Here is an 18,912-nt window from a genome sequence, read left to right as displayed (position 1 = left end):
TGAATGAATACAGGATGTCAGATAGAAACAGTGGCAGACAAGGCAAGGAATTCATTAGACAAAGTTTCAATTCTGCACAGTGAGACATTCATTATTTTGCAACTAGACTCTGTAAGTTTTAATTAGAGATATCAAGCAGTTTGTATATAATATAAACTGCCTGATATTTTACCTTAAAATCATACTAAATTTGAACCCAGAGTTTTCTGCGTTTAAACATTTTTTGCCCCATTACTATGGTCTACTGCCTGGCCAATTCCAGCTTGAAAACTGGGAGATAAAGTGTGGTCTGGAGGCTGTAGGACCATGAGAAAACCTGTTCTTGGGAGACTCTGGCCCAGATTTGCAGCCTTCAGAGATTTAGATAATCCAGAACAATCACCAGAGTTTTCAGCACATAGTAGCATGTCCTTCTCCAGACGACCTGGGACTAAGTAGCCTCTTGGCAGGGAAGTGTGGATTTATATTGCAGGAGATCAGGGAAACTTGGTCTGTTAAAATGAGCTCAGACTCACACTTATGCTAACACACACAATTAGCATAAACAGTCACAAATCATCACTGCACATGCAAGATAGGGAAAGCTCCCCTTGTGCTGTGGGTATGCTGGACAAGTCATTTGCAAAAAAAGCAAATTCAGGACTTTTCAATTGAATAATACGAATTTCCACAACCTGAATTAACTAAAGAAGCATTCCATTAATCTTACAGATATGTGACCCAAACACTAGTCAGAGCTATTTGCCATTAGCAAGGATTTTTGTCCTGGTGATTGTTATTATAGCAGAAACTGTGCAGCCGTGCCCCTCTAGGAAGCAGTATTTGCTCAGGGTTATCTGCTCAGTGAGTAAAGGACACACAGGCAGAGGATCCAGAAAATTTTTGTCGTCAAAATGCATAAAATAAAGATCAGTTTAGGCTGACTCGCCTCCGTGTACGTGTGTGTGTGTGTGTGTGTGTGTGTGAGGTGTATCTGCATCTGTGTATGCATATGTGTGTCTGTGTGTTTTTCTTGACTGAATGAATCACCCTACCTGTTACAGTGTAAAACAGCAAACATTAGTAAAACTGATAATAAGCCTAGTGGTAGTGATTCAACCACAGCTAGCACATCTGTCACTGAGCAACAGTCTGCCAGGTTTTTCATCAAGGGAAATACAATTGAATAATAATGTAGTAAAGGTAAAGCAGCTTCAACAGAGCTTTCTGCCAAATTAAATACAAGGTATGCTAAAGAAAAAAAAAGCAATACAAATACATAGCCTAACCCCTCTTGAATACAAATCCTTTAGCAATGGGTACTGGATGGCTAAAGACACCTCACATCTACTGCTCACAGAGGTCAGGGGGAGGATGGGTGTGCATGGATGGGTGTGTGGCTTGGACACTGACAAGGATCCACCTCTGGGAACATAAAATCTTCCCTGTACCAACAGCCAAACCAGGAATTGAAGGAGAGGAAATGGGCTTTTTGAACTAATATCTTAAGGCCTGATTCTTTGGTGCCATCTGGTCACTTGGCAATGCTCCTGGCAATGCATGGAAGCTGTAACCCTGTCCAAAGTGGTCTCGGAGGGATTCCCCTATGGCTGAAAATCCTTTGATGGCAGAGGGCTTCTGCAGTGCTTGTAGGACACTTTGCTCTAGAGAGAATAGAAGATGTTGCTGGAGTTGCCCTATTCTCAACAGCCCCTGGCTCCTGACTACACTGCTGCAGTCATTAGCAAGTAGTCAGGACTGAGCAGCCTGGGTCGGTCTGGTCTGGCTGGGCCCTGCTGCCCTTGTGACTAAATATCCACAAGTGAAAACTGCCATGAGACACTTTTCGCACCATTCCTTCTTCCCTGCAGTTTATATCACACATGGGTCAGACGGGTGGGCAATTTGCCCCATAATGTTTTACAATAGCCCCATAACTGAAATTATTTTCATGTGTACCATCAGAGAAGCCATTCATAGTTTGCAGGATGCTGGAAAACAGGTGTTGCAAGGATATGATAACTCTCTATGGAGCTCTTTGACTCCAGAGGTGAAACCTTAACCCCTCTTAATGGGAGTTTGTTTTTCTTTTCTCCTTGTTAATTTGCACAGATGGGTCATGGGTCTGTTCCTGGTCACATGCACAGTAACTACTTGAAGCAGCTCCAAGAAACAAGGGTGAGTCTGCCCACAATATAAAAACAGCTCTTAAAACTGCTAATTAAGAACTTTCCTTCATACTGTGAAGGCCAGGTCAAGGATAGATGGGGCAAGATATATGGCCAAACTTCACTCCTCTCGTTACCCCCTTGGGCCCGCTTGGGTGGGTGAAAGAGGGGGTGATGAAGCAAGAGCCACAGAGGCAGCGACCAGACAGCCCTTCTTCCGCCTGCACTCAAGGGCTTCATGATCCAAAGCTTATGCAAGTCAATGAAAATCCCTCAAGGACTGCAACGGCCTTTTGAAGCGGCAGTGCTAACCCATGCAAATGAGCCATGGGAGAGGCCTACCAGACATTTTAGGAGCGGGTTACACTGGCGATGCCACTCCGAATAGCGGCTGCGAGCGAGCTTGCTTTCTTTTCCACCGTGCCCTTTTTATATTGCTCTGGCTGTAGGAAGAGCCTTTAACGGGGGTAGCATTGCGAGTGACCCTGACTTTCTGCTGTCGTAGTGTAAATAAGTATCACGGACCATCAATCTGTTGGCTGTAAACTAAGTGTCTTCTTAAAGAAAAGAAAAAAGAGAATGAGAAGAAAAGAGGCATCAGTTTAGGTGCTTTTCTGTCTGTGTGGAAGCTGTTTCAGGGCATTTTGTTTTGAACATCCTATTTCTTGACGCTTTTTCTTTCCCTCCTACACAGAACAGTTTTCTTCTATTCTGTTTTTTCTCCATTTACTTTTTTCCTTTTTTTTTTTTTTTAACCAGAAGGGCATTAAAAAAAACTCCAACAGCTTTTAAGCATTTGTGTTTAGCATTCACTCAGCTTTTGAAACAGCTGCAGGGCTGGAGATAAAAACACACGTGCGCGCACAAATATTCAGACCCCTTCTGGCTGGAGCGGAAGGTGAAATAAACCTTTTGGAGTATTTCAGGACGAGATAGATTTGCAAAAGCTCCAAACAGAAACCCACGACAATCAACGCAGTGACAGTTCTGCCCGGCTGAAAAGAAGCCCTCCTGCAAATTTCATTTTAAACTGTGTCTCTACCGAGCACGTAAACAGCTCTGCCAGGCAGTTCCAGCTGAGTCACCATAGCAGACCAGTCGATGCCTTTCCCTGTGCTGCCTCTCCCCCTTCCTACCTCCCTGTGGCAGAAAGCAGGGAGATCAATGCTTTCTGCTCAGCTTACCATACACACTGCAAATATTGTGGCTAATAAATAGCGTTAGGTGGAAGCAGGAGAAAATAAAGCCCACGGTGTTAGTGCAGCACTTGTTGCTTTTTTTTTCCTTTTCTTTTTTTCTTTTTTTTTTTTTTTTTTTTGGTTCTCCTTCCCTAAGTTGAATGCTAAATAGCCATCAGTCACACAGAGGTAACAGGGTAGTGAAAGGTGCCTGTCGGCATGGGGCAGGCAGGATGGCAAAGGACCCCTTCATCACCCATATCAAAGGAGGAAAATTACTGAACGGTGAGGAAACGGGCAAAAAAGAAGAGCCTGGTAGGTTTTGGCAGTGACACAGTCCTGGGTGCACCCGTATGCAGCTTGCCAGTCATATTTACACATTGCTGTGCATTAACAGTTCATATGCACACAAATTACACTTTACTGCCGCCGCTAAATCCGCTGGCAGTAAACCTCTCTGCAGAGTGTGATTCAGAGGGGCTCCATGCTCCTGCCGCAGACTCGCGCCTGCAGGCGCCTCGCTTCTCCCCATCCCTGTGCTCCCAGCACCGCCAACAGCCCCCTAATTTATTGCCCCGGAGTGCCCAGTCCGAACACACCTACCTTGTGTTCATCTAAACCCCGTAATAATAAAGGAGAAGGTTAGGAGCAATTCGGTACAATTCCTGAGCCAGAAAGCAGTTGTGTGTTTGGCTTGCAGGAGTCACAGGGCTAGGTAAGGTCATTGGTGCACGGTGTCTGCTTTGCTGCCTCGAGCAGTGGCCTACATCTGACACCTCAGAGGAAGGTGAAAATAGACCCAGCACGCACTTAAGCCAGCTGTGTGATGTTGTACTTGGGCTGGGAGGATTTTTCTCTGGTAACATCCCTGCAACAATCACAGCCGTAGGAAAGCAATCCCGAGGCAACAGCAGCCGGTACGTCCTTTCCAAGACAGTCAGCACTACGTACCAAAATGCCTCCTCCACCTGCAAGAGGCACTAAGAAGCCCACCAGCGGACCTTAATAGAGAATGACATTTTTTCCCTACCGTAGAAAGCAAAAATTGGCTGAAGCAGATTTTTCTTAAAGTTTTCCTGGTGTTTGTTGGTGTATCTGTGTTTAAAAAGAACACATGGAGGAAAATGTCTTAATTGCTGCTACTTTGGTTTTATTTCCTCTAATCCTTTCCATTCGAGAGTTTTCCAAAGGAAATATTTCAAAATATAATGAATTTTTCAAAAGAAATTAAAAAAAATCCTACAGATGTTTTTAAGGAAAAAAAGCTGAAACAATTTTTTTTTTGTTATAAAGAGAGAAATTCTGAAAAGAGACCAAACAGGAGAAAGAAAGTAGGAAAAGAAGGAGTAATAGGAGATAATTTTGAGGTTCCCCTCAATCCCAACTTCTGTTGTTCTCAGAAAATTTTACATTTGAAAGCACTGGATTGTGTATTGATTACTTGTACTTCGTGGATTTTCACATGACAAACAGGCCTACAGACGAGTACATCAGAAACCTACCATGCCTTCAAGCTCCAGCTGCTGAGACTGTATCTACTACTAAGAGGTTACTTGGGATTCGAAACACCGAGGTCTAGCCCTTCTTTCCATAACTGACTTAAGCATTCTATTGACAAGTGAATTGTGACTTGATTGGCTCATTCAACCAAAACTGAAATCACTTTTCAACACCAGCTAAGTATAGACACCAAGTCCTACCTTGGATTAGGACCAGGTTGCTTGAGGAGAAGGGTAAGAAAGGTAGAAAACAGATGCAGTTTGGGAAGAAAGTGCATGATCTTGTGCATCTTTTAGAGCAAGATGATTTACCATGAAATATCACTGCTTTAAGACGCATCACTGCATCGCTTGTTGGTGCTTTTAGACTATTGGCCTCACCCATTTATATTGATGCAGAGACCAGGTTGCAGACCTCTTGGAAGAATAAAAGAAGAAAAATAGAAGCTTGTTTTCCTACCAGTTTTTGCAGATAGATTTGTATGTCTATTTTGCTCAATGTCTGCTTGAGCAAATTCCCTAACTGTCCAAAATACACTTCAGTAAGTACATATGCAAATGTGAGCAAAAGTCAGTGTTGACAGATGATCCCATACCACACGTTTTGTGATAACCTGCTATTTTTAAGCCACAGATTTTGGAGTTTGGGGATTTCTTGACTGCCTCTACTGCAAAAATAATTAAAAGTGAGTTTCTAACCCTCCTAGCTTTAGGAGGAGAGGCAAAGAAAAGCTTAATGCAGTTCCTAAATTTTCAAAAGTAAAGATGCCAAATAGAAAGAATCCACCATATGCTGTTATTTTCTTTAGTAGATTTTCCTTTTTTTTATGCTTACACCAAGATTTTTAGATGCTCTGGACTGGCAGTGGTGCAGAAAGGATGCGTCATCATCAGTCCAGATGAGCAGCCTTGCTTTGGGTCATATTCTAGCCATTTCCCAACCACAGAAACCAGAACATGACCATCTTTCCCACCCAGGTAACTTCCAGACGCCTCTTCAGCAGGTATTTGAGGTTGTGAATCTGGCCCTTTCTGCAAATCAAGCTGCTAGTGTTTTTCCACAGCGTCATGACAAAGAATCTAAGCAGCACAAGGGCAGCCTTACATGCCCTTAGTGCCTTTTAAATATTAAGTAATAAAAATATGTATAAGTAACGAGTACATCCATAAATAAAGCAAATGCAAACTCAGTGAATTAATTATTATTTCATTACTAGCTGCCATGGTCTTCAAAGGAATAACCGAGAACAGAATTTTCTCTTAATTTTGCTGCTCATTATTAAAATACTACCAACAATTATTTGCAGGACAGATGCATCCTTTGGATAATCATCTGCGAATCAGTTTTATATAAAGCATAAATAACTTGTTTTGACTCAGGGTCCTTCAAACAATATACTTGGAAAAAACCCACTCGTGTTTGAATAACGTCAGCTCGGCTAGTGTGCGTGCACACACTTCATGCTTATACAAAGACATGGGAATAACTTGTTCTTTCCTAGGAAACCTTTGGACATTGTCATGTGGGGGGTTCTCTGAAAAGGGCTCAAGACTTCTGTTGCCACTATCCTACCATAAAAAATTAGAACATCTAAAATAAGCATGGTTTTCAGTGGTTTTTGAAATCAGCTCACAAACGCTGTTTTGATCTAATGAGCAGCAGCCTCTAGACATGTGCATGCGCATAGGGAGTGGTGCTGTGGCTGAGGGGCAGAATGAGGACTTGAGTGAGGTGAGGATAGTTTCTGTTCTACTGCGAAGACAAGACTTCAGCAGGTCACCACAGTGCCCTGCACATCACTTTTACCCCTATTGAAGGACCAGGGATACACCTCCCTGTCAGCTCTGAGAATTTTATTTTTACTGGCTCATTCTCACACTGGCTGAAGCAAAAGCCTTCATATCTTTACTGCTGCTGCCACATGTGTCTGCAAGTCCATGCTAGCAAAGGAGTGACAGAGCAGGTCGCAAGCACAACTTCATTTGGCTGTGCAGCTATATCGTTCATCTGTCTCGTCTACTGAGATTTTAAGTTGGGGGAACGTTTAGCAATGTGCAGTGTTTAGCACAGAAGGAGTCTGGTCCCAGCGTCAAGTATAAACGATAACATACACATTTTCCCCATATTCATGCGCACATACATGGCCTTATCCTGTCACTTAATTTTGGAGAAGGACAAGTTCCATCGGTTTATAATCTGTTGAATAGGTTATTTCAGAATTGTCAAGTAGGTTATTTTGCACCTCTTTCTCTGAATCAAAATTACTTGGGTGGGAGAATGAATTATGTAGAAAATTGTCTGTCTTTTTATATCTGACTCAGGGAAAAAAGAGTGGAGATTTTTATATTTCTTGTTGAATTAAAATTTTAGAGATGATTTGTTACTTAAAATATTTTATTTCAGTTTTGTTGCATCACTACATTTTGATAGGAAAATGTTCCATTTTGGCTACATTGAAACAGTACAATGTATCATGAAACACCGGCCACAGACATTTGTATTTATTATAGTGTGAACTGTCATAATAAATGTAGTTGGCACTTTTTGTTTTATCAAAATAGTGAAGTGATATCAAAACATCTAAACGTCTAAATGATTTGTTTCAGCTACTCCCAGCTGGAACTATCATTGAAACAGACTCATTCCCACAAAATATTTTGGTTTTGGCAAAGCCACACTTTTTGGAACGTATACTATTTTCTCAAGATGTTTCTGATATCTTCCACACTGCTTCTCTAGCACTGGCTATGGTCTGAGCAGTAGTTGCAAAACCGCATGGTCAAATGGAGCATTAGTAGCTTGAGTTACAGCAAGGCAGGCTGGCAACACTGGTGCCACTGGGAGAGACTGGTCCATGGTATGGAACTTGTAGGAAATTTCCCCTGACATTGTTTTTGAATCTCTTTTCTTTTCCCCCTTTGGAAAATTCTGGTTTGTCAAATTTATGATGGGATTTCTAGAACATCCAATAACCTCGCAGATGAATTAGTCATCTGAAATAGGGTGAAACTCAGCCAGCATCAGCAGCACAAGTATGTGCACCTTGCAGCTGTGGAGAAGTCCTCTACCACTGGGCAGTTAGTTAGCAGGCAAAGCTCAGGTTGCTCCAGAAAGCAGGTATTCACTTTCCCATTGCATCAGAATGAAAACATAGCTCCAAACTTTGATATTTTTTGGGTGGGAAGGGCCAACAGAAAGCTTCTTATTTTCCCACCAGTCTTAGTTCAAACCAAAGCCTTTCTTTTTCTGCACAGACATCCAAAATGACTTGAACAGAGCTGCCTTACCACTCTGCTTCTGGGCGTCAACCACAAAAAGGAGATGCTCCCAGTTAGAAGAACTAACTTGCTTCCACATATTTGTCTTCATCCCAGCCAGTTAGCAGCTTTTAGGGATGCTGGACTCTGCACAGCCCTGCTTTATTATGCAGACCTCTAGATCCCTTAAGTGTCTATGCAGATACGTACACATACTCATCTCCAACAGACACACTCACCATGCTGCTTTCATAAGCCTAAAAAATCCCACTTGCACAGAAACAGGTTGCAGCAAGGTGCCTGACAGAGTAGCAGTGCGGGCAGTGGTTTAAACTCCAGACCCAGAGGAAAGTGCCGGGAGAAGGTGCTCTCAGGGAGCTCCGCTGTCCTGGGCTGGGCTGCAGCACATCCGTGCCGTACGAGGGGAAGTCACTGAGGCTGCACTGCAAGTACGCGGCGTTAACAGGTCACTGCCACTGTGGCCAGCACGACTGGGCTAAGCCAGTGGTGTTTTAACACCTGATCCACTAACGTTTACGTAGCAGCCAGAGGAGTAAAGCGTGGTGCCTCTACCAAGCAGGGTCAGAAACCGCTGAAATCAGCTCTGTTAATTAGCAGCATCTTTTTTGAGTAATATAGTGTGCCTCGCTGTCCTACTGATGTCTGCTGCTTGGATTGGTTATATGTGATAAGAAACAGAGGGTATTCCCTCTTGCCTCTTTTCTCATCTGCTTTGGGCATGAGAACACTGGCAGAATCCAGAAGAATACTGTCCACGTACCTTAAAGGCTACAGACTGCTGCTTATTAAGTTGAAAGCTAAGTTTGTCTCCACACTTGTAGTGCTGTTTGCTTTGAGGAGGGGTGAGCAGGCAGCTATCTGGAGAAAATGGCCTATATACTAAAACCTTATCAGTATTTTCTATCAGAGCGTCGCTCGCAGACCTGGGGTGAGGTGCCTGCAGAAGAAAGGAGTGAACGCACATGTGGCGTGCATTGCCCGTTCAGCTAAGAAGACAGTCCTGAGAAGCCAGTTAAGGCCACTTGTCACCTCTGTTATACATCTGCCCCTCAGTGCCCTGCACACAGTTTGGGGGCTGAGCCCTGTCTCTGGGTGCAGCTTCCAGCCACTGCATCATGGACAGGACCTCCCAAGGTAGGGGTGCCTGCATCTGCACCTTGCTTCCAGCTTTCCTCTGCAGTATTTTCCTGTTTTTCCTCCTCCCTATGGTCATTCCTTCAACCTGTTGGTCACATCCCATGAGGCTGCTTGTCCATGTTTCATGGCAGCTGCCATTTCCCAGTCATTGGCAGCCTCGGCCACTCATCTCCCCGTGGCGGAGACTGCGTCCACACTGCCCAGGGGAGAGCTGACGGCCATGACTTCGCCCTCCTTGCAAAGGAAGCAGGCCACAGAGTGCTTCATCACTCCTGCAACTTTCATCTCGCAGAAGTGGCCTTTTACCTCTGGCTGTAGCAGCTCTTGGATTTAGACTGAGAAGTCTGCGAGTTCAATCCCCAGTGCTGATGACTCACACAGTGCTTTCAGACTATAAATCCTGGTGAACTTTTGAATGCGGAGCTGCTTGTAAACGGCAAAGCAGCTGAGCCGGGTGGCTGAGCTGGCCTGGGGCTCACCAGCACACACAGGCGGCTCACGAGGAGCATGGCAGGGCCGGGACTGACAAAGTCCTAGGAAATTGCACTGTCCCTACATCTTCCCATATGCCTGCCGCAGTGATACCAACAACTGATGCTTTCCCTGTACTCTAATTACCAAATGGAAATAATTCCTTAGCTTGCTTGTGGCTACCTGCACCATTGCCCCAGTGATGGGACTGCCAACTAGTACACTGCAAATGCAATAGTAACGTTACACACAAACAAGGACAGCCAGGCACCCATGGAGGAATACCAGAGAGCGAGAAGGAGGAGTGAAAAAAGGAGGAGAAAGACAACTACTACAAATGAATGCTTTTTTTTTTTTTTTTTTTTTTTTTTTTTTTGTCTCAGTGTCCCCATGGTGATGTGAAAAGTCATTAAACACCTCCACAGACTTGCATAGCAGAGTAAACAGGACCAGCTAATAGGACAAAGGCTCTGGCACTTTATCTATTGCCTCTCTTTGGATTCAGAGCAATGAAAGTTACACATTTGCACGGCATCCTCCTGTGTTTTTAATATTCTCCTATCAGCAAGATAAAATGTTCTTCACTCCTTTCCTTGAAATTTTCTTATACAAAGGGAAAAAAAAAGCCTTACTCTCACTGTATGAGGAATTTCAAAGCCAGATTTTCTTATCTTCCCTCCCCTTGAAGAGGCTGGTTATAAAACAAAGGGTTTTGCTGAAGGTCCTTGGCCTGCGTCCCCTGCTAAAAGCCAGCAGAAGAGGAGCAAAGCTTAACAGGTGAATAACTTCCACGAAACCCAGCAAAGTGATTTCTGTTAGGGCCTTCTGTGAGCAAGGACTGCAGAGAGGCCCCAAGGAAAAGGGAGTGGAGTTACAGGCAGAAAAAGGCTTCTTAGTGAAATGTTGTTGTTAGCAATAACAATAATTATGCTTGTTATTAGTAGTGATTAAGAGCAACCGCATGTGAACCTCCGCTGTGCTACAACCTGCAGAAAACCTCAAAACTGAGCAAGAGACCACACAGAAAAATAAACAAGTCGGAAACATGAAAAAAAACCCACTGAGAGAGAAGAGAGTTTTGTCTGGAACAGCAGTTCCTCAGTAGAAAGGGCTGAGGACCTGGGGGACCCGAGTGCAGTAACATAGACTTCCCTTTCATTTCTGCCAGGACACTGATTTCCCACCACCTTAAGGACTTTTCATACTTCTTTGTGGGAGAAATGGGCATAAATCTTCCCCTAAGAAGGAGACTTTCAGAAGGAGACTATGTCATTTCTTCTTGCAATGCTCTAGAGAAGACATGCACTTTGATAAACCCCACTCCATCAGATCCCTCCTTACATTCTTACAATGATCAGTTATCTCCTAGTATTCCACCTATTTTCTTTTAATGTAGATTTTTTGTCAGTTCCTTATTTTCTCCATTTGCACCAGTAGAAAGCCACCTCTAACACTCTTCCTGGTGACTGGACCTTTAAACTACCAGAGAATTTTTTTTTCATTGCTAGGCTGCATGAACCAGGCTAGACTAGACCAAGCAGCAAAAGATACATTTTTTCACAGATGATAAAGAAAGCTGGCATTGCTTATATAACTTCTTTTCACCTTGAAAGCAGAGTTCATCCCACGTGTAAAATCATGAATATTTTACCCCAAAGTGGGGATGCTGCCGAAAACACTTCAGTTTTCATTTATCTCCCTGTCCTTGAGCACAGGATCGATTCTCCAGCTAGGCCGGTCAGCTGCTGAGCAAACTCCAAGGATGAAGCTGCTCGAGAGCTACCACCTGCTTATCTGCCTCCTGAGCCACCTGAGCGCTGCTGCCTTCCAGGAACAAAGCCCCACAAGATATGCAAACCTCATCATCTCCCGCTACCTGCTTTCATGCTATTTAAGCCCATCGTGACAGCAGAGAAATAATTTTCTCTCCAAGGATGTATATCGCCTCTGCCTACAGCACTTTGTGACTATCCCTCAGCTGCCCGGAGAGCTGACTTGGAGCGAGTTCTGCTTCCATTCCCCACCAAGGACAACGGAGGTTTAGAAGACGTTGATGGTCCTTGACCAGCAGTATTAAGACACTAAATTATGCTGACATGGCCCATAAATCGCTAAATGAGGGACTCCCAGACAGCGATGTGGCGTGAGCCGAATGTACTCAGAATGACTACAAGGCTGCCCACTTGCTGGGATGCAGGCTGGAAGCTCAGCGGGTGAGAGACGTGCAAGGCGCCTCGCGTGGCATTAACCCAGTCTTGTGCAGGGAGAGGAAAACACTCCCACCAGGCTTTGCCATTGCTATGGAAGTGTCCCAGGCACGTAGGACTTAAGAAACTTTATTCTATTTTCACAGTAATACTGGCTGTTATTTACATATATAAGGAAAAGGACAACGTTCAGGGTGGATATAGACAAAGATAGTCTTTACCTCTAAAAATAGAATGAAATAGCTATTTCTAAAGAGAGGGAAAAGCCTTTAATCTTCTTAAGATTGTGCCACCTGCCCACTAGCAGGCAGGAAAACATTATCTGGATATTCCTGTTTTATTTAGATTTATAAAGTGATAAAACACCCTAAGCAACGTGGTAACATTTGCTAGTGTGAAAAAGAATAGGGAACATAGTCTTAATTTCCAAGAGGATGCCAGCTGGGTCTTGCACTCAAAGGTGAAACAGATCCCACCTTGGCTAAAATCCCAGAGTCTGAACTAATAGCAACAGAGTTCAAAGCCCAAACAGTTATAACATGAGCTATGAAACAAGCTGTTCTAGCTTGGAGTTATCCATAATTTCATAACTTCTAGGGTTGTGTGAATAATAGGCAACTAACTGACCTTTATGAATTTCCTCCTTAATTGATATCAGCAAAGTAAAAACTAAATGTTAAGGTGACACGGACAAACGGTCTCTGCTTGCTATAAAACCATGCTGTGCTTAAAGAGCTGCTTGGAGAATAGCACACTCAAGAACCTTTTCTCTCCTCAAGGAAAGCAACTTTTCCTAAAGTTATTAAAAAAAAAAGTCTCTTCTTTCAGTAAAATACTAGGTTTTGTTATCTTTTGAAGCTGGAATGAGGTAATACCAAAGGCTTCTGCCAGCCCTTGGGTCTGAGGCATTTACAGCTGATCACACGACTAGGAGTTTTAGTGGCGTGGTAGGTGAGCATAACTCACAATTATTTACACTCACAGTTATTTACAGCCAACAGTTCAATAATACTTCACATGATGCACAGAACTTTACCCTGTACTCTGGTCTACCAAGAAATCAGGTGGTTGGAAAGAAAAGCATTAATTTCAGGACTTCTTTGTGCTCTCCTATAGTTAGAGAAGAGCCTAGAGATGCGAGAGGAATTTTGCTTTATATGACCCGTCTAATCAGCATCTTGTAACTTCTTGTAATATGGCCACACTTTCTGGGCCCTGATCGGGGGTGAGTCTCTTTTGAGACATTTCTGTGAAAACATGTAGAGACAGCCCCATCCCTGGAGATTTCACAATCAAAGCGAAGACATCAGGGAGAGGAATGGGACAGAGAGGGATGCTAGGACCTGAGCAAAGCAATCAGGCTCACTTCCTCCCTGCCAAGCTTTCGAGTGAAGTTTGGAGACTTTACCTGCCTTTTATGCAGGTAAATGATCCTTTGACAGCATAAAGGTAAGCGTGAGGGGAAAATATTGTAGGCAATCTCAATGACAGCAAAATTACATGCCTTTCCATCTTCATATGAAAAAATTCAGATGATCTCCATGGCTCTCTCGTAGGGAATTGTTTTGTTTCATAGTATTTAAAATGAAGCAGATAACTTTCCTCCCCACCTCCTGCTTGCCAAGATTGAAAGTGGTATGGGAGAGATGTCCAGATCGCTGATAGAGTCTGGCATCATTTGCTCTGGATATAGAATGTGAGGAGGAACAAAAATGCAGACTCAGCGGTTTCAGAAAAGTACCAACACAGCAAGAAAGGCAGGCGGACAGATTGCTTGGATAGACTCCTTTTTAGTAACAAGATCTATAGCGGCACAGTTTTTCTGTTTGTTGTGTGGTTTTAAGAGGGATGCATTTTTGTTACAGGATTAAATAAAAAGGAATAGTTTGCTTTCCCTAATTCTCTATTCCCCGCTATCTAAGAAGGTCTGTGTTAGTTGAAGTAAAGGGAAAAAGCTTATTTTTATGCTCCAGTTTCAGAAAGCAGCTTTCAGTTTGGAAACAGATGCTAAAAACATCAAGACCTATGCAGGAAGATTTTTGCTGGGGAACTATGGAACTGATCTGGGGTCTCAGGAGCCACTGGCTCCATTTTATTCTGCCGTGCATTCACTGCATGACCTTAAATAAGGAAGGTAAACATTGCAAAATTAAAAGATTTGATCTGTGAATCCCAGATGATGGTCAGATTACCTATTTTTGCTGCTGTTTGTTCACAAGGATGGGGAAATTGTCATGCTGGACTGGAGCAGTGCTCAGTTTAATCTTGCTTTGCAGTTCTTGGCAGTGGCCTATCCCAAACTTCTGCAATGCCCAGACTCGCATCCAGAGCAAAATACCTCAAGGCAGATGTGCCGTCCTGCTTCCAGGTGTTAACCCTGGGTCCTCTACCGTATAGTAGCATTCATAGGAATTTTATATCCCTAATTTTTCAGCCAGTGAAATGCATTACTGAACATTATTCATGTTAACATCTAGCTGTGCTATATGTCCCAACTTCTGATATTTTGACCCAGATCCACATTTTTTCTTTCCTACACTGTGTATTTAAGTATTCTAGGAATTTACATGGAAATCAGGAGCCTGGAACCATCTCTAATATTTGCTATAAATCGTCAGCTTTAAACAGATTGACACAGCTGCACCCAGCTCTGCTCCCACTGTTAAGAACAGAATTCCCTCCCTTAGTCTCACATTTTACTTGCACCCCTCAGAAGAGTGTGGCAAGCAATTTAGTATTGATCGGACAGGAAGAAGGAATAAAAGGAAGAGAGAAAAGACGACAGCATTATCAGTTACGTGTTGATGTGCGTGACCAGGTTTAAAGTTGAAAGCAAGTTCGAGTTGTTACCAAGAATGTACAGCATTCAGACCACTCATAACATACCAGGCACCAGAGCAGCACATTTCATCTTTCAAGACCATGAACAACACTTGTGATCTCCAATAGAAACTATCCTTCCTTTCACATTTTTCCCATAATAATCTGATTTATCCCAGATAGCTTCTTCCATAGGACATAGCTCATACTGACTCTTACATTCTCTTTTGAAGGCACAAATCATATTGCACCTATTATGAAATATTCCTTTGATCTAAGGGAAATCATGAGCAATTTGTGTGTGACATTTACCAACTAATGTGCTAAGGGAATATTACTCTTAGAAAAACACTATTTTCTGGTACTTTCAATATACTGAATAACGCTATGCCACTGATGATTCATCTGGAAAAGGTAACTATTTCAGCATGATGAGCAATATTAATAACAACACATTATACATAGTGCCTCTCAACCAGACAGATCCCAAAATCCACGGCAGACCTTTTATATAAGGACCACTTCTGTCATTCAGTGAATTACAGGCACCTGCAACTAAAACAGCAACCCTGTTTCTGTACCAGCCACAATACATAACATGCTGTGAAGAGGAAAAGGAAAATGCACGTGGAGCTGAAATACTAGGAGAAATAGGAGAAATGAATAAAACAAAAGGCCCAAGTTGAAATCTGACATTGAGTATGACACTCCCGCAGCCTTAAAAAAGTGCTATTGGATCATTAATCGTCCAAAGTGGTCAGGGTAAGGTCTGTCAAGGCAGAGAAGAAATGAGGCTGAGCTGTGATTAATGTAGAGGGAATTTTCTCCTGAGATTGCCGGGCACGGATGGTCCTCGCTCTCCCTGCTCCCGGGACGGCTGTCGCAGCCTGCTGCTGTGAGTCACCAGAGCTCCCGAAGCCCCGGCTCGGTCCTGCAAGCACAGAGTGAACAAACTCCGACCATAACTAGTGACCGCCAGCATGCACATCACGGGCAGTGGCATGCGTACCCCAGCCACCCTCCGGAGCGGCCAGTGAGCTACAGCCTCAAGGGAAAATGCATCGGTGGCCCCCAGCTCCTCGCTGTCCCCTTTGGGTCCCACTCCAAAAGCCTAAATGGGCTCATCCTTGCTCTGAGAGCTGACGACAGGACTGCCTCTGGGATAGGGATGCTGGGAATATAAATGTAATTTTAGTTTTTAAATTATCATTCCCCTGAAGGTAAGATTTAAGTTCTGTGTATTCCACAGTGACATCACTGCTGGCATGTTAAAATCATAAAAGACATTTAAGGATCCCTAGCAACATTTTAGTATAAAAACAACAAAATCTGTTGAAATGGACTTGAACAGAAACATGGATGTATTAATCTATTGTGTAGTGATTTAGATACGGACGCAATCCTTGCCTACAATAATGGTCTAAGCTCTGATTCAGCACAAGGCTTAATCACACATTTAACTTTCAAACAAGCAGTTATGCACTTCATTTGGGGCTCAGCTGCACAGCAGAGAACTTCCTCCCCCTTTTCCTTCACCCCCTGACTTTGCAAAACCGAGCATCCTGCACTCCCATGCTTGCGATCCTTCTGAATTCACCAGCTGCTTTTTCACTAATTGGATGCGCCTCCCCCCCCCCCCCCCCGAGATGAATACAGTTCATTTTGGAATAAGGCGCAGAGAGCAGAATTTTGCATGGAGATGACAGTGCTCCCGCACGGTTAGGTATCCTCCTAGACCTTCTTCCCAGAATGCCCTCTTATGGCTCTGGGCGGTGCCAGGTACCTATATGTTACCTATATGATTTATAGAGATGGTCACAGCCAAGACCATGTTGTTTTTTGAGAGCATATACCTGGAACCAAAGCTCTCCTGCAGTTGCAGAATAGAAGTAATTTCTGCTTGTGCTCCGAGGTTAGGACCTGGAGAGGTGAGTTGAAATCTATGCTCTGAGGAAGTCGTCATGTCTACCTTACTTTGTAAAACGGGGCAATAGTAACATCTCCTTTCTCATATCGGCTTCTAAAATATATATAAAAAAAGGTTACCTAAAGTCAATTAGTTGCTGAGGGCAAGAATCATCTTAAAAGATGTACAACACAAGCACTATAGGACCTACAATCAGAGTTACGGTGTTCAGCGACTGAGTCCTAATACATAGTAACAGTCCCAGAACACAAGCCACAATCTATTTATCCAACCCTTATGCCAGAGCAATTCGAAGTCAATCTCTTTTTCAAGCATAGGATAGATTCAGAAGACTTTGAGGCTGGTTTTGCCCCTCACTCAGTAAGTTTCCTCTAAAATCTTGCTTGCTTTTGGCTCCCTAATAGGAGCCATGAGTTTATTTTCCCATTCCTTACTCCCCAAGGAGCTGTTCACTTTGCATGTTTAGCTTTGTTTCCCATCTATAGGCTGCTGCACCCTCCGAGGAGTTGTTAAGCTGAGTATGTGTTGTAGTTCTACTTCTGTATGTTAATTGATACACTTTTTAATTTTATTTTTGCATATTATTCGAATCTGTTTCATTGTAAATTAGATTCTAAAGAGCCCCTCTAAACCTTTGCTGCTTGCCAGCAGATCTCTCAAGCAAGCAAAGCCTCCTTTAGAGGAAATGCTGATGAAATTCGGAGTCTCGCCTCTGAATCACTGATGCAACGCAAAAAAATCCCACCTTTAAGAACCAAGAGGTGGGGGGAGTCTCCATTAATATAAATGTCTAATTTCCACTGACATTTACAGGTGTTATGATAGCTTCATGGAAGGAAAATACAACCCAAAGGATTATACTTAAAATATCTGCACAACCCCACCTGATGTTTTCTAGTGCTAAAACATTTATAAAATGCAGCTTTCTTAATACCAGAAATGAACTCAGGGGAAACTGGGAAGTGATTCAAAAAGACTTGCTTTCAAAATTATTTCTTCACACTGGTTCAAAAGAGGAATGCTAAAATATACAGGACTAATTGTCTTATCCAAACCAGTATCTTGAGTTATGGCCTGCCAACCTTAATTTTTCCAAATTTTTTAAAAAAGCTTTGAGTTTGTGAAACTAAATCCAGGCTTGGTTGAAATTCAGATTCTATCTTTTACTAATTGTAACCTCAAAAAAAGAAGGTAGAATTAACTGTTTCAAGAGTCATCTTGCCTAGAAAATAGGCTTGGACTGAAACACATACTGTCAGGTTTCTTACCTATCTTACAGGTAGGCAGCACACCAAATTAAAAAACAAACCCATCCTTTTGAGGTAGATTAAAGCGGGTGCTTAGACAAAGCTCACTTTTTGCTAAAAATGCTTCAAAAAGATAATATATGTACATTTGATATGTGATAAAGTCACAGGCCTCATTGTGGAACACAGATTAATCTGACTAGGATAGGGCAATGTGGGAAAATATTGCTGAAAAAGAAGCACAGGCAACAGGTTTTCCATTCCAGCTTTCCTTCCCTTTAGAGTCACAACAATATAAAACATGTAAAAGGATAAAACTTCCCTCAAAACATGTCCTTCACTTTCCTAATGGATCCCTACGTGCTCAGCAAGGGCTTGTCTCTACCCCTGTGCCCTCCAAAGAGGGCTGCCTTCCAGCAGACCTGGCAAAGGCACTGATTTACCCTGACAAGCACTAGAATAAAAGAGCAACAACAAACTTTGTAATTAACAATTATTTCCCTTCCCTTGTTCACTGTAGCTTCCTCTTGCATTGCTCTATTTGAGCTCTCAAACATGATTGGGAAGTAGCCCTCAGTACTAGTCTACCCTTTTCTCAGGGCTTTAATTTTTATTTTCAATTTGGTGGAAATTGAAGTCAACAGAGCTTGAAGGAGATGAAGTTAAATCAGAAAAAGTTTTGAAATCCAAGAAGCAAAAGCATCAATTCTCAGACCAGCTCCCGCAGGCTCCACATAGCAAGCCCTCAGTGAAACCAGCTGAATTGTGTGGCTTTCTGTGTTCTAGCTTAAAATCTACCATATACTCCATGCTTTGACTCTAAGCAAGACAGATGCTTGAGAAAAACTCTTGAAATACTCTATATATGCACTTTTCCTGATTTTACTATGTCCAGTACAACTGGTTGAGGGATTATTGAATTCCACTCATGTCTGAATGAACGTTCCCATACAGAATTTGGCTTAGTTCTCTACAGCAAGCCACAGTAAACCTAAATCTC

Source organism: Rhea pennata, chromosome 18, assembly GCF_028389875.1.
Source record: "Rhea pennata isolate bPtePen1 chromosome 18, bPtePen1.pri, whole genome shotgun sequence".
NCBI classification, from domain to species: Eukaryota; Metazoa; Chordata; class Aves; order Rheiformes; family Rheidae; genus Rhea; species Rhea pennata.
Note: the sequence above shows the minus strand (reverse complement) of the source record.